General features: G+C 42.7%; 1 pseudogene; it reads right to left on the reverse strand.

Moving 5' to 3' along the window:
• Window positions 1-901: 901 nt before the first annotated feature.
• Window positions 902-13,901, reverse strand: part of LOC121952708 — a 59,154-nt pseudogene continuing 46,154 nt past the window's right edge.

Raw genomic sequence — 13,901 nt, forward strand, 5'->3', positions numbered from 1 at the left:
GGCGTCATTAGCCTCGCTGTAACCTGTAGCTCCTACTGTGGGAGCCATGTTCACATATGCGCGCTCGCATGAGACCAACGAGAGCTCGCAGTATCTGCACGCCAGTGTTTACATGCTACCTGGGAGCCTCCCCCACACACAGGTATGTTAAATCCAATAAAGGGACTTGTTGCTTAGTGGGGGAGTTCCCGCCATAACACCCGACCAATCACGTGCATCCCCATTGAATGTAAGCGCATGCATTGGCTGTCACAGCTGTCAAACCTGAAGGAAAATCCCCTTTTTTGTAGAATTGAATAATGAATTAAAACCAAATTTATCATGAAAACAAACACGTGAACAAACAACAAGGTGATGGGAACTACCTTCAGTGACATCTTCTTATTTGGCGTGTACTTTGACTCTTTCGTTTGGCCAACATCACTAACATGGAGCGGCGGGCTTTATGAGCTATACTGCAGTCAGACACCAGGGGGCGATCCAGACTGAAATGTTACACTTTAGGGGAGCTGTCATGTCGTCCATCTTTACATACAACCTATGGTTTGAATGACTGTGGCTCCCACACTAGGAGCTACAGGCTACAACCAGGCTAAAAACAATAACGTTTTTCAAAACAACTTGGCACAATGGGGCTTCAGGACATGTGGATTACTTCGTATGAGCAGTATGGAGACATTTCGTGGTTTCATCATGTATTTTTTTTAACATTTGAATCCTGGCCACCATTTGCTTCAACCGTTTAGGCGATAAGTGCAACACCTTTTTCCCTTGAAACTGCAGTGTTTTGGACTTTCCATCAGCATTAGGCTTAATCGATAATATTTGGGTGAACTATCCCTTTAAGTTATTGCATTCATCTGTAGATTATGGTGTTATCTGGACTGAAATGAGGATCATGTCAGCGGTGTGGACGAGGAAGTGTTGGGTGTCTCACCTGGGAGATGGAGCCTCCCTGGATGAAGGAGGGCTTGTCCGTGGGCTTGGTGGTTGGAATGAGTGGAGGAGGAGAGGGAATGTTGGGAGGACGACTGGGTCTGCTGAACGTCACGCGGACTCCATCTGGCATACCCTGGACCAGCTGGTTCGGAGTCGGATGGAGCACTGGTGGGAAATAAGAAAAAATAATCAGAGGTGAACATTAAACAGCAAAAAAGTTACACCGAAAAATCACAAAACAGCTAATATACGCTCACACAGTAACCTCGATCTAAATGTCTCTGTCCGCCAGACGCCAAAACGTCAACCCACCCAACATCAGGCTCCCATTAAGCTTCATTTCCCATCAAAGGATGGTGATAAAATATTCAGCCTAATTCTGACAGACTCTGCTGAGTGGTGAGGTAAGCTCTGAGGACCTCGGTTAATAGCCTGTCCTCAACTTGAGGTAACCGTGGCCCACGCCTGCTGTCTGTGTTACCGTCTCCCGGGAGCGCTGAGTGGACCAAATGGATCATAAACAACACACAGAAGACCGGGAGTAACCTTATGCTCTGCACTCCACAAAATCAAAAATGCAAATGGGTGTGTGAGAGCTCCTCCGGCGGGCTCGGACGTCATCGCCCTGCCCGGCTCACACGGGGACAGACAAGAAAACAAGCAGCTCCATGACGGATTTATAAATCCTCGGCGCAGGAGGACTGCGTGCCAAACATTAACATTCATGCTGCGGTTCACCATCATTTGTCAGGGCAGGAGAAATATGCTGCCCTGAAATGACTACCGAAAAACTTTGAGAAAAAACAGCAATAGACCGTTTCATAGGGAATGTTCTCCATGCATCCTAATTTAGAGGACTGTTGACCTTTGGCCTCTGAAACTATAAATCTGTGCACACAGTGAGGTCTATTAAATAATGAGAAAATAATTTGCCAGCTGGATCAACATCAAACTTTTTTGTAGTTTTGATCCGGCTCCTGTCTAAAGATGGGGATCGTTCATTTTTATTGATACTGATACAATTATCGAGACTCCTTAAAGAACCGAGTCCTTATAGATAACACTATCGATACTTTTCTATTATTTGGTGGAAAGACGAGGCAAAAATACGTTTTTAACAGAGAGAGTCTGTACGGGGAGTCTGGCAGACCGAAGTCGACCTCCTGGTCCACTGTCAGCCTCGTGTCATTATGCCCGTAAGGTAAGAGCTTACCTGCAGCACACAGGAAAAGGCTAAAAAAACACGGACCCAATGCTGGGAAGCATTAAGCCGCCCTGAAGTGCGACTAACGCCGCCAACACACCCGGTGAAACCTCCGTGATAAACACACACAGCTGAGCAGCTCAGTGACAGCTGCTCTGCTCCTCACAGCACTCTGACTAAAAGGCGCTAAAAGCTTCGCAAAAATCAGGCCAAATTCACCACTCTCTCCTTCCCAAGCTGAGAGGCTGAACTATGTTTTTTTTTTAAACTTTTTTTTTTGTTTAATTTCAGCTTTAAGGGAGGGACATACGATTTTAAATGGCTGTATTTTGTTTTTATTCTTACACCAATTAAAATGTGCCGTCCAAACCCAAGGAATGCTTCTTTTTTACAAAATTTAGCCAATTCTTTTTTTTTTTCTTTAATAATGTTGGTGGGGTTTTTTTTCAGTAAAAAATGACTTTTTTTAACCCTAACCCTACTCTAACCCCACTCAATTTTTTTTTCTCCTTTAAATTTTTTTGGCCATTTTTGTTTCTTTAAAATCACCAAAAATTATACCATTAGCCAGAAACTGTAAAAACAGAAATTATTGTTGGAAGGACATACAACTTTAAATGGTTGTATTTAGTTTATATTTTTACCTTCAGTTTTTAAAGAAAGCACATCTTCCAAACCCACAAAAGGCATGTTTTTTTTAATTTAAAAAAAAAAAAGGCAATTTTTGGGGGGGGTAATTTTTTCTTTCTTTAAAAATCACTAAAAATTACACTATAAGACAGAAACTGTTAAAACAGAAGGCAAGTTTGTGAAAAAAACTTTTATCAATAAATTTTCATGACTTTTCAATGACTTTGAGGCAAATTTTAAAGACCAACAATCAAATCTCACACTCACCAAAAAGTGCTAAAAGCGACTTCACTCTGACACACTCGAGCCAAACAACCACAAAAACCACCACAGTCCCCTTCCTCAATTAAAGAGGGGCACTGATGCAGACCTCAGACCTGAGAAATGTGACACAGGGTCAGCTGTTTTATTTCACCAGCAGATCCACATGACGACGGTCCAGATCCCCCTCAAACGCCCCCTCTCTCAAAGCAGAACAAAAATGAATGGAGCCTATAAAATGCATTAACTATAAATATCCGCCGCTGGCAGCCACTGAGCAACAAGCGGGAAGAAGGCGAGATGACAGTTTTTGTTCTCTTACCGTCTCTGTCCATGATGGTGGGGCTGCGGGTGTTGAAGGGCGCCCGACGCTCCATGTCTCCCTGATCCTGCCTCTGCTTCTCATCTTGGTGCGCCGACTCGTGCGCCGCTTTGATCTGGTGTTGCAACATGGCAAAGCCGCTGATGGGCACGCCACCGGGGCCAAAATGACCAGGCACCTGGACGAGTCGAGGAGGGAAAACGTCAAGATGAGTCGCAAATTCAGATATTAACTCGAGCTCTGTTTGCACAAGTATTGACCGGGACCTCCAGTAATTTGTAATAATTACAGAAAGATCTTGAACATGCATAACTTTTCCAAAACTTTCAGGGTAAATTTAGATTTTAAAAACTTTTCCTGGCTTGGAAATTGTCATTTGCACATCCCATGACTTCTGCAGGTTTTTCATGCCTGTTTGAACACTGTTTTAGTGACTGATTAGGGAAATGTGACGAACCATGGGAGGGATGGCGGCTGCCCGCTGATGCAGCTGCTGGATGTTGAGCTGGGTTTGTTTGGGTGAGGACACCAGCACCGAGCCCGGAGGGTTCAGCAACGTTGGCTTTTCCATGGAGAACATTCTGCAGAGGCACAAAATAAAACATGTCACCTCCCAGAAGCGTGGACATGATTTCTTTACTGTAAACTGCAACATGAGGACATGAGGACACACCTCTGTCTTTCGGGCTCGGCCTCCACGTCCTCGTCGGCACTGCAGGTGGCGCTGGAGTCGTTATCTGAGTGGAGCTCCCTGTGCCGCTCGCCGTGATCTCCCTTCTCTGCTCTCTCCTTGACCTCAGGCTCCATCTTCACCTGAACCTCTCCGCTCTTCATGTCCACGTCCTGAGGTTCGGGTTTGGGATGCACGGAGCCCACGTACGAAGCCATCCTGGCCTTCTCCTCCTGAGATCCAGTCTCGCTCTCTGGGCTCTTCTCTTCTTTGACACAGAGTCCTCCGTACGAGGGCTCCAGGACCTTTCCGTTACTGGCCTGACCTTTGTCCTGGTCGGAGCCATGAGCATCCCCTGCAGCGCTGTCTGCCCTCTTGGAGTCGCCAGACTGAGACGGGGAGGGGGCGCTCTCTGTATCGGAGCTGTTTTCACCGCCTGAGGACATACGAGGAGATGAATTACTACATTTCAAAAACATCCTTAAATCCCAAAAACATCCTAAAATCCTAGAAATGTCCTAAAAACTTATGAATGTCCTGAAATCCTATAAACATCCTAAAATCAAAGCAACATCCTTAAATCCTAGAGACAGTTCAATTGTATAATTTGTCACAGAGAACATTTGTGTTGCAACAAGTGTAATAACATAATAAAAACATATAAAGCACAAATGATACCACACAGGAACATAAAAACAGACATTAATCTGCACAGGGCGACTTGCATCTACGTGCATTTAAGCTCCACAGGAGCAGATTAAAAATGTGGCACAATAACGACATCTCCTATTAACGTAAATCACTGCCAGTGTGGTATACAACACCTTCAACAGGTCACGACAGCCACAAAACATCCTAAAATCCTAGAGACATAAAATCCTAGAAACATCCCAAAATCAGAGAAATATACTAAACTTCCTGAAACGCAGTAAAATCCTGCAAATGTGCTTCAATCAGAGAAATGTCCTAAAATCCTAGAAATTAGGTAAAATCCTGGAAACATCCTAAAATCTGAGAAATGTCCTAATATTAGAGAAATTTCCTAAAATCCAAGCAATGTTCAGAAATCCTAGAAATGTCTTAAAATCATAAAAATGTCCTAAAATTTGAGAAATGTCTCAAAATCGGAGAAACCCGAGAAATTTCCTAAAATAACAGAAATGTGGTAAAATCCTGGAAATGTCCTGAAATCCACGAATGATTTAAGACATTTTAGTAGCAATAAGGCCTTATTATTGGATTAATGAATTCAATGCCTTTTTAAGGTTTTTATTAAGGATGCGTGGGAAGCCCTGCGTGCACATTTTATCCACCGTCACGTTTTGTTTTGGCACACACGTATTTGCCAGTTCGTACTGTATCTAATCTATGGCCATATTTTGTTTACATAATGATCTTGCTATAAGCCACTACACTTTGCTTGTGCCAAATCCAAGGTCTCAGTGATGCAAAAATTTCTAAACACTTTAGTAATCTAATACAGATAAATCGAATAATCTGTTCATTTTACACTTTCTTAAACTGCGTCGACACACAGTGAGCCAGAAACACTCAACAAACAGCATTTTTTTAAGAAATGAAAACATCTAAAAATCACACATTATTCGGAAAAGAAACTGCATATTGAATAAATCTGCCTGCCTCTGCTGGTTTACATATTGTCTGCCGCTGCAGTTGTTGCCATGGTGACGGTCGACCAGATGGTACGTCTTCAAAAAAAAAAAAAAAAAAAAAAAACAGTCTGCAGATGCATTTATATGTGTCAAACCCAAAAAAATCAGAGTTTTATTAAACATCAAAAAGAATAACTTTAACACAGCTGTGCTGATGCCTCTTCTGCCTGTCTGATGTCTATCATGTGAGATTCTCAGGCTGCAGATCACAAAGTCGTCTGAGGCAGTTTGGGTTTCCGTGAGACGGAGAGGAAGTCAAATAAACACCACAGAAAAACCTGGTGACCTCCTGCTGTGTCTGTTGCTATCTGGCTGTTTGAATTACATACAAGTCTGCTGAGCAACAACAAAACAACAAAACCGCGCATCCAGTCACGCTGCTGTTGATTTTACGCACCGGTGCTGCTCGTTGTTGTTTACGCAACATTCGTAATAATCTACTTCTATACGTAGGAAGCTGTCTTCTTCATAGCGAGCTGCCTTCAGCGGCAGAGATAAGGACCTCTGCAGAGGAGGGGAGACGGGCGGGCTTGGCGGATCAAACAAGTGGACCGGCACTTTGTGTTCAAAGAGCAGGCTTTGTTGAGTCTTCAAAGCCAAGAATGTTATGCAACAGGCGCCCATGTACTCAGAATTAGTTCATATCTTTTATCTCCACCTCTCCACCCTCCCCTTGCGTTTCTCATTTGATCCTTTTTCTCTCCCTCATTAAAAGTACAGTGAGCGCAGAGCGAGCACAACGCCATCAGATGAAATCCTTACATGACAATTCAGAGGGCATTTCGGATCACGCTTCCCGCTCTGCAGTGAACTTATCGCTGCGTTCTGTCTCTCCGTGACCGCTTTACTTACGGGGCGGGTCCGCTATGTTGTGTTTGCTTGAGGTTTTAATATCATTCGGCAGCTTCCCAGTAGTGCTTCTCATGTAAAGTCCTGTAATGATCCTGAAATCCCAAAACCGTCCCAACCAGACATGTTGCAAAATCCGAATGTTTTACAAAAATGAATTTAAAAAAAAAATCCTAAAATCCTGGAAATGTCCTAAAAAAGTCCTAAAATCTTAAAAACAACCTAAAATCCTAGAACTGTCCTAAAATACGATAAACGTCCTAATATCCTGAAAATATCCTAAAATCCTAAAAACCTCCTGAAATTCCTTTGAATGTGTTAAAATCCTAGACATGTTGCAAAATCCTAATGTTTCACAAAAATTAATTTTAAAAAAAATTCCTAAAATCCTGGAAATGTCCTCAAATCCTAGAAATGTCCAAAAATCCTAAAAATGTCCTAAAATCTTTAAAAGGTCCTAAAATCCTAGAAATGTCTTAAAATCCTGAAAACATCTTCGGATCCTACAAATGTCCTGTAAACCCAGAATGTCTTCAAATCCAAGAAATGTCCTAAAATCTTACGTCCTAATATCCTGGAAATGTCCTGAAACCCTAAAAACTGGCGCAAAAACTAAGTAACTAAATTACACAAACAAAGTAATCGCTCAAAGGAGCCGTAGAGCAGCGACTCCCGTGTTCTGCGATGTAAAATTGCTGTTTTTGTCAGCGGAGTCTGGTGGCTTTGAGGGCAGAGATAACAGCTTCAGCTCACCGTCTAAACGGGCTGCCTGACAGCAAGTTAAAAAGGTAAAAATATTACACTCTGAATAAGTACTATCACTTTAACTCTGTGATATCAGGCATTAAACTCCACAACTCATCAGCAAGGACAAACATTTCAAAATAAGATGTGAGTGTGTGCGAGCAGGTTTCCTGTCGTCCATCTCTCTGACCTTCACTGTCGTCTGCGTTTTCGTCGTCATCATCGTCAGGTGACGCGGCGGCTAGACCTTCACCTTGAGACCTATCAGCACGAGCCCGCCGTGTATCCTGGGAAACAGAGAGAGCGGCATTTTAAATTCACGCGTGACAGCTCAGAGACGGACCGTTAACAGCGGCCGACGGCTTCGGCGGCTCACCTGCTTGTGCTGCTGCAGCAGGTTGTCCAGGTTGTGACGTCGCTTGTAGTTGAAATAAAAGTTCTTGCACTGCGCCTCGCTTTTGGTGCCCACCATTTTGGCGATGGCTGTCCAGTTTCGCCCGTGCTCGACAAGCCCTGATGTAAGAGAGACAGTTCAGCATTAAGGATTTGCAGCCTTTAAACTCTTGATAAAATACCAAATAATAATAAGAAATCACTTTTGTAGTAAATTTCAATAAGTCATCAGCTCACACTCTAACAGACGACATTTTCGTGGAAAAAAATTCAAGTTTTCTGTGACTTTTCAAGGATCATAATACATTTATTTTCTTTACTGAGACGGCAATTTCTTAAGAGACAAACCAAAACCCTCCAAAATGCAATTTACAATAAAAATAATGTGATTCACAGTGGGTTTTTGTACTTGTATTATAAATAAGGTGCCATAGTGCATTAAACAGCATTAAAAAAGAGCTTGTTTATCAAAAAAAGTGCCAGTAGAGGTTCCTGCACGTCCCCCGACAGAGGTCCTTTCTCTGCAAACTCCTTTAACTGTCCTAAAATCCTAGAAACGTTGTTGTGGGGCTGCTGCGACTGGCCCCTGGCCCCTGTCATTATGCAAAAGTGGCCTCCAAGCAAAGCAAGCTGAGCAGCAAAATCTGTCGACCAAAACGTCCCCAAAAGTACATTGCACAAAAAAAACAAAAAAACAGCTCGACTTGAAGCGGTTTCAGTAAACTAAGGGTCTGCAACTGATGATTTGAGCCTCTGACTCTCAAGGGGCAGTCCTAAAAGAAACACTTATATTTTTTTATGTCTGTGACAGACAGAGACATCAAAACTGAAGTTAAAGGTTGTATAACGTTATTTTAAGTGTCAAAAGATCATTTGACGCCAAAAAAATAATAAAAAATCTGCTTTTGTGACGCACATTCGAGTCCCACGGGTTATTTCTTCCCACAAAGGCTCAAAACGTACGTGCTATTAGGCCGCCGGCTGTAATCTTTGCCGTTTGTTCAAGTGCATTTTTTTTTTTTTGGCCAAGACGTGAGACGACACAACAGTCGCAGGTCAAAGCTGCTGGTTCTTTGGTGTCTGTTTGGCATCTCTTGGGAGTTAAAAGGAGCAGCAGAGTGGTATCGCCATGACATCAAACCTAAATTTGACACAGACATCCTCGGACATTGATTCGTCCCACATCAGTGCCATCACTATAAATCAAGAGGGTGATCTCAATAAATTTCCCCTCAGAGTAAAAAGCTGCTGCAGTAGTTGTTGCTCTTGCTGCAGAGTGCTACGACTGTTGCTATGGTTTACTGCCGCTTTTCCCCGATTAACACTGAGCTGAGCGCATGATTAGCTTTGACGCTCTCACTAAACGCTGAAACGACTCAGCCGAGCTGCCGCGAACTGGAAAACTGCCATTTACCTTTGACATTAGAGCTTCTCGCCTCTTAATCCTGTAACCCCCGTGACCCCCCCCTCCCTCGCAGTCCGACTGAGAGGAGGGACACTGGCAGCTTGACAAATCACCACGGAGCTAAACACAAAGCCCCATTACTGCTCCAGTTAAACGAGGGAACGAGGGCAATGGGACTGTTCAGAGTGACTCATCTTGTTTAGAGTCACTTAAATGTTCAGATACCGTGTGTGAGGCAGGGTGTGTGTTTTGTGAGATACAGTAGACACCCGGAGACTGCACATACAAAACAAATCCTTTTTTTGAACACTATGGCAAATTCATCCAGCTGCGATAAAAACATGCATAAAACGCTCTCACTAACAGCAGGACCCTCCAAAAAATCTACACCAGTGATACTCAATTTAAAGCCTGTGGGCCAAATCTGGCCCCCGAAAGGGTGCCTGGTGGACCCCAAACCATTTTGTAATAATAAAAGTAAATTGTTTCACAGTTGGAACTGTTTTTGTACTTTTAGTATACATTTGGTGCCAGAATGCATAAAACAGCATCGAAATAGAGCTTGTTTTTAAAAAAAGTGCCAGTGGAGGATCCCCAAACCCCCCGACAGAGGTCCTAGTCAAGCACCTAAAATCCTCAAAACATACAACAATTTGAGAAATGTCCTAAACTCCTAAAAACATACAAAAATCCAAGAAATGTCCTTAAATCCTAGAACTGTCCTAAAATCCCAGAAATCCAAGTAACATAGAAACATAATTGGGGCCCCTGGCCTCCTGTCATTTTGCAGAAGTGGCCCCTAAGCAGAGCACGTTGAGTATTCCTGTACTACACTGTTAAAAAGCGGAGCAATGTAATGCCCACAAGAAATATTTCTCAAAGACGCAAATACGTTTGAAATTGGTGCTACATGACCACAAAAAAAACAGCAAGAAAGTACACTTTTGCTAAAAAAAAAAAAAAAAATCCTACAATTACCAGAATGCACTGCGCCTCACGGGACCAATAAACAGTCCTGCTGGTTGGTGACGTAATGGTGACTGGTCTGTGTGAAACAATGGCAGCTAGCCGATCTCTATTACAGTTAAATTATGAGCTAAAACATGTTTCTGGAAAAGTTGGAGGTGAGAAAAAAGCAACTCAGCGACAAAATCTTGGTCCGAGTTTTAGAGAGAGACAGTAACAGCTCCAGAACCACCAAAACTGGATAATAATAATTTTAACAATAATGTAACTTAATTTTGACAGTACTTCAGATAAGTGCACTACAACAGTACTTCAGTTACCTATATTACAACAGTACTTTATTTACCTTTATTATAACAGTTCTTTATTTACATTAACTATAACTGTACTTTATTTAACCTAATTATAAGAGCACTTAATTTACCTTTATTTTAATGGCACTTAATTTACCTTTATTTTAATGGCACTTTATTTACATTAAATATAACTGTACTTTATTTAACCTTATTATAAGAGCACTTAATTTACCTTTATTATAACGGCACTTTATTTACATTTATTATAACTGTACTTTATTATGAGTTTTTTATAACTGTACTTTATTTACCTTTACTATAAAAGTACTTTATTTACTTTTATCATAACAGTGCTTTATTCACCTTTACTATAACAGTATTTTCTTTACATTATTATGGTACTTTATTTACCTTAACTATAAAAGTATGACAACACTACTTTATGATAACAGTTCTTTATGTACATTTATTATAACATAGTTTATGTAACGTAATAAAAGCAGTGCTTTATTTACTGAACATTTGTTGTAACAGTAAAACGATGGTGCAAAATCACACTGACTGCAATAAAAAATGTTCTCTTCTATTTCTCTTCAAAGAGCTGAGCTCAAAAGCGAAAAGCTCTGATTTGACTTGACGTGTTGCTTCGTATTAACGTCGAGCTTTATGCAGATCAACAGGTTACAGCAGTGACTCAGAGGGTTGAACTGTGTTCAACGCATGACCGGCCATTCATGGCGGCATAGCATGAAAGTGATTTCTGAACGTGACTTTGTCATATGACTGGAGGAGGTCATTCAGGTCTCTCTTAAGTGCACTAATCCAAAGACATATCTCACATACAGGTCTGAATGCCTGAGGAGATCACAGCAGCGGTGTGTTTTTGTTAAGAGCAGGGCAAATCTCCAAGAGAGTCTTAATTAATCCACATTAATCTCTTTATTTACTCCCTTGGTCTTGGCACTCAGGGAGAGTCCACGTAAGAGTCTATACCAACAAAGCCGAGTAAAAAAAAGGGGGAGAGGGCGAACTTAAGTGGCATATGACCCGACTAATGACTGCAGCGGTGCAATCTGGGACCAGGCGCACACTGTGTGCATGCAACAAACGTTTTGAAGATGTTCAAAAGGATCGGACAAAGTTTTGTGAATAATAGATAGTGATCTTTGGAGGAAGCGGCGACTGTCACGCTCTGTTGCTTCATGGATGGCCTTAATAGATCACTTCTGAGAAGCCAGCGGAGCTGAGCAACTAAAAGCAGAAAAAAATCCCCAGCATGGGTCTCTGACGGTTTCCAGTGAAGCACCAGTTTGTGTGAACGCATGTGCACGCTTGTTCCTGTGTGTGCATGTAAGAAACAGGCAGGGCGAGGCAGCATCAGATAATCAAGAGGAGGAAAAGACAGGAGGAGGGGGAGGAGGAGGAGGAGGGAGCAAACAAGGGAAGATCATAAAAAAGAGGAGCAGCAGCGCAGAGAGATAAAGCCAGAGAAACACTACCTTTTTTGGCGACTTCCATCTCCTCCTCGGTCCAGCGAGAAGTTTCTCCAGTTTCACCAGCGCCGGCTAAATCACAGAGAAAGAAAGACACATCCCCGTCAGCACTGAAAGAAAGAGATGGAGGGAGGGAGACAGACAGAGAGAGAGTGACAGTCCTCCCTTCAGCCGTCTCCTTCTCATGGCCACTAATCTAATAATCTGTTTACATTCAGGGGCTGCCGAGACCTGCTCCCTCACTTACTCTCTCTCCTCCCTATCTCTCCCCTTCCCCACAGCCCAAAGCAAGCCCTCCTCCTCTCTAATCCACGAGGGGAGGGCCTCGGTCAGCTGATGTAGCGCCAGACAGCGGCGGAGTTGAGAGCCCTGCCTCCCTCTCTGGGAAATGGCCTTGGATGGAGACAAATAGACAGATAGAACAGTCAGCCCTGAAAAACCCTCCCACCCCATCTACTGTGACACTGCGCATCTCACACACACACACACACACACACACACATATCCTTGTACAATATCTTTGTGAGGACCTTTATTGCAATAATGCATTCCCTAGCCTCTTACCGTAACCGTTACAACTACAAGATTAACCCCTGCATAATTAACCCTAATTAACACCTGAACCCTAAAACCAAGTGTTGACCCTTAAACAGTCCTTTGAAGAAGTGAGGACCGGTCTAAATGTCCTCACTTTCTGAAGTTGTCCTCAATCTGCTGCAAAAATACTTTTTTATTGGTCCTCACTATGTAGCATGTACAAGCCTAAACACACACACAAATCCTTGTACTTATATGTTTGTGAGGACCCTCACTGACATAATGCATTCCCTTGCCCCCTACTCTAACTTTAACCATCACAACTAAATGCCTGAGCCCAAATCCTACCCTTACCCCAACCTAATTGACACCTGAACCCTAAAACCAAATGTTAACTCTAAAACAGTCATTAAAAAAGTGAGGATAAGTGAAAATTAATCAAATTAATTTATCTTATCTTTTAATTTATTCTTTTATTCTGCCGCTGATCATGTTTATTTCTTTTATTAGTACTATAATGTCTGTGTTTACGCTAATATTCTTCAAAGTGCATTTTTTCTTGGTACTTTTTGTTTTGTAACTGTTTCTCTCTTTATTTGCTTCAGCACTGCCTTGTTTGTCAAATCACTCTGTGAAGGTGCTATTTATAGTTACTATAAAAATATTCTCACTTTCCAAAAAAGTCCTCATTCTGCTGCAAAAATATATATGTTTTTATGGTCCTCGCTATGTAGCATGTACAAGAACACACACAAAAACACATGCCTCCTTCTTGCTCCACAAACCCCCCCCCCCCCCCCCCCCCCCCCCCCCAAATCCCAAAAAGGTCCAGGGCGGGTGGGGGGGGGGGGGCTGGTGAACTCTAGCCCACTCTCCTCCATGGCACCCACTGAGACTGTGTAAACATTTGGACTAATATAGCAGCAGATGTACCCTTGACATTAAGAGGAGGCCTGCCCCTCCCCCACCCAAATCCACCAACTTCAGAGATGAGATCAATTCTCACTGTTTAGACGGCGCTATCTAAAGGTCCGCCGGCCACACACTCTGTTACACTAAGTTAAACAAATGTCGACTGGATTGGACTTCCTTTTTCCTGTGGCAAAACTCACATGTTCTCCACGTGACCGTTAAGGCCTCCCAATGGTGATCGTTAATCTTGGTGGAGGGGGGGGGGTTACTGTAGCATCTTACCTAATGACACACACACATGCTTCAAACAAGATCAACCCACCACCCACTGAATCAGCAGCTTCCTGAACTCGCCTGGCAGCATTTCAACTGGGCAAGACTGACTGATAGCTAACCTTTAGCACCACTTACTTCTAAGAAGCGGCATAGCTGCGGGGGTTACGACAGTGCAAGCAAACAGATGCGACGGGTGTCAATCTCTGGGCACCTCACACGATTCGATTCACGGGGCATCGATGTAATTATTAAAAAAAATATTGATCATTAACAATTTTTGATTTCTAAACGTATTCTTCTCTCACTCTGTGACTGCTAGAGCCCAAACGAT

The sequence above is a fragment of the Plectropomus leopardus genome, chromosome 13 (genome assembly GCF_008729295.1).
Source record: "Plectropomus leopardus isolate mb chromosome 13, YSFRI_Pleo_2.0, whole genome shotgun sequence".
Classification (NCBI taxonomy): Eukaryota; Metazoa; Chordata; class Actinopteri; order Perciformes; family Serranidae; genus Plectropomus; species Plectropomus leopardus.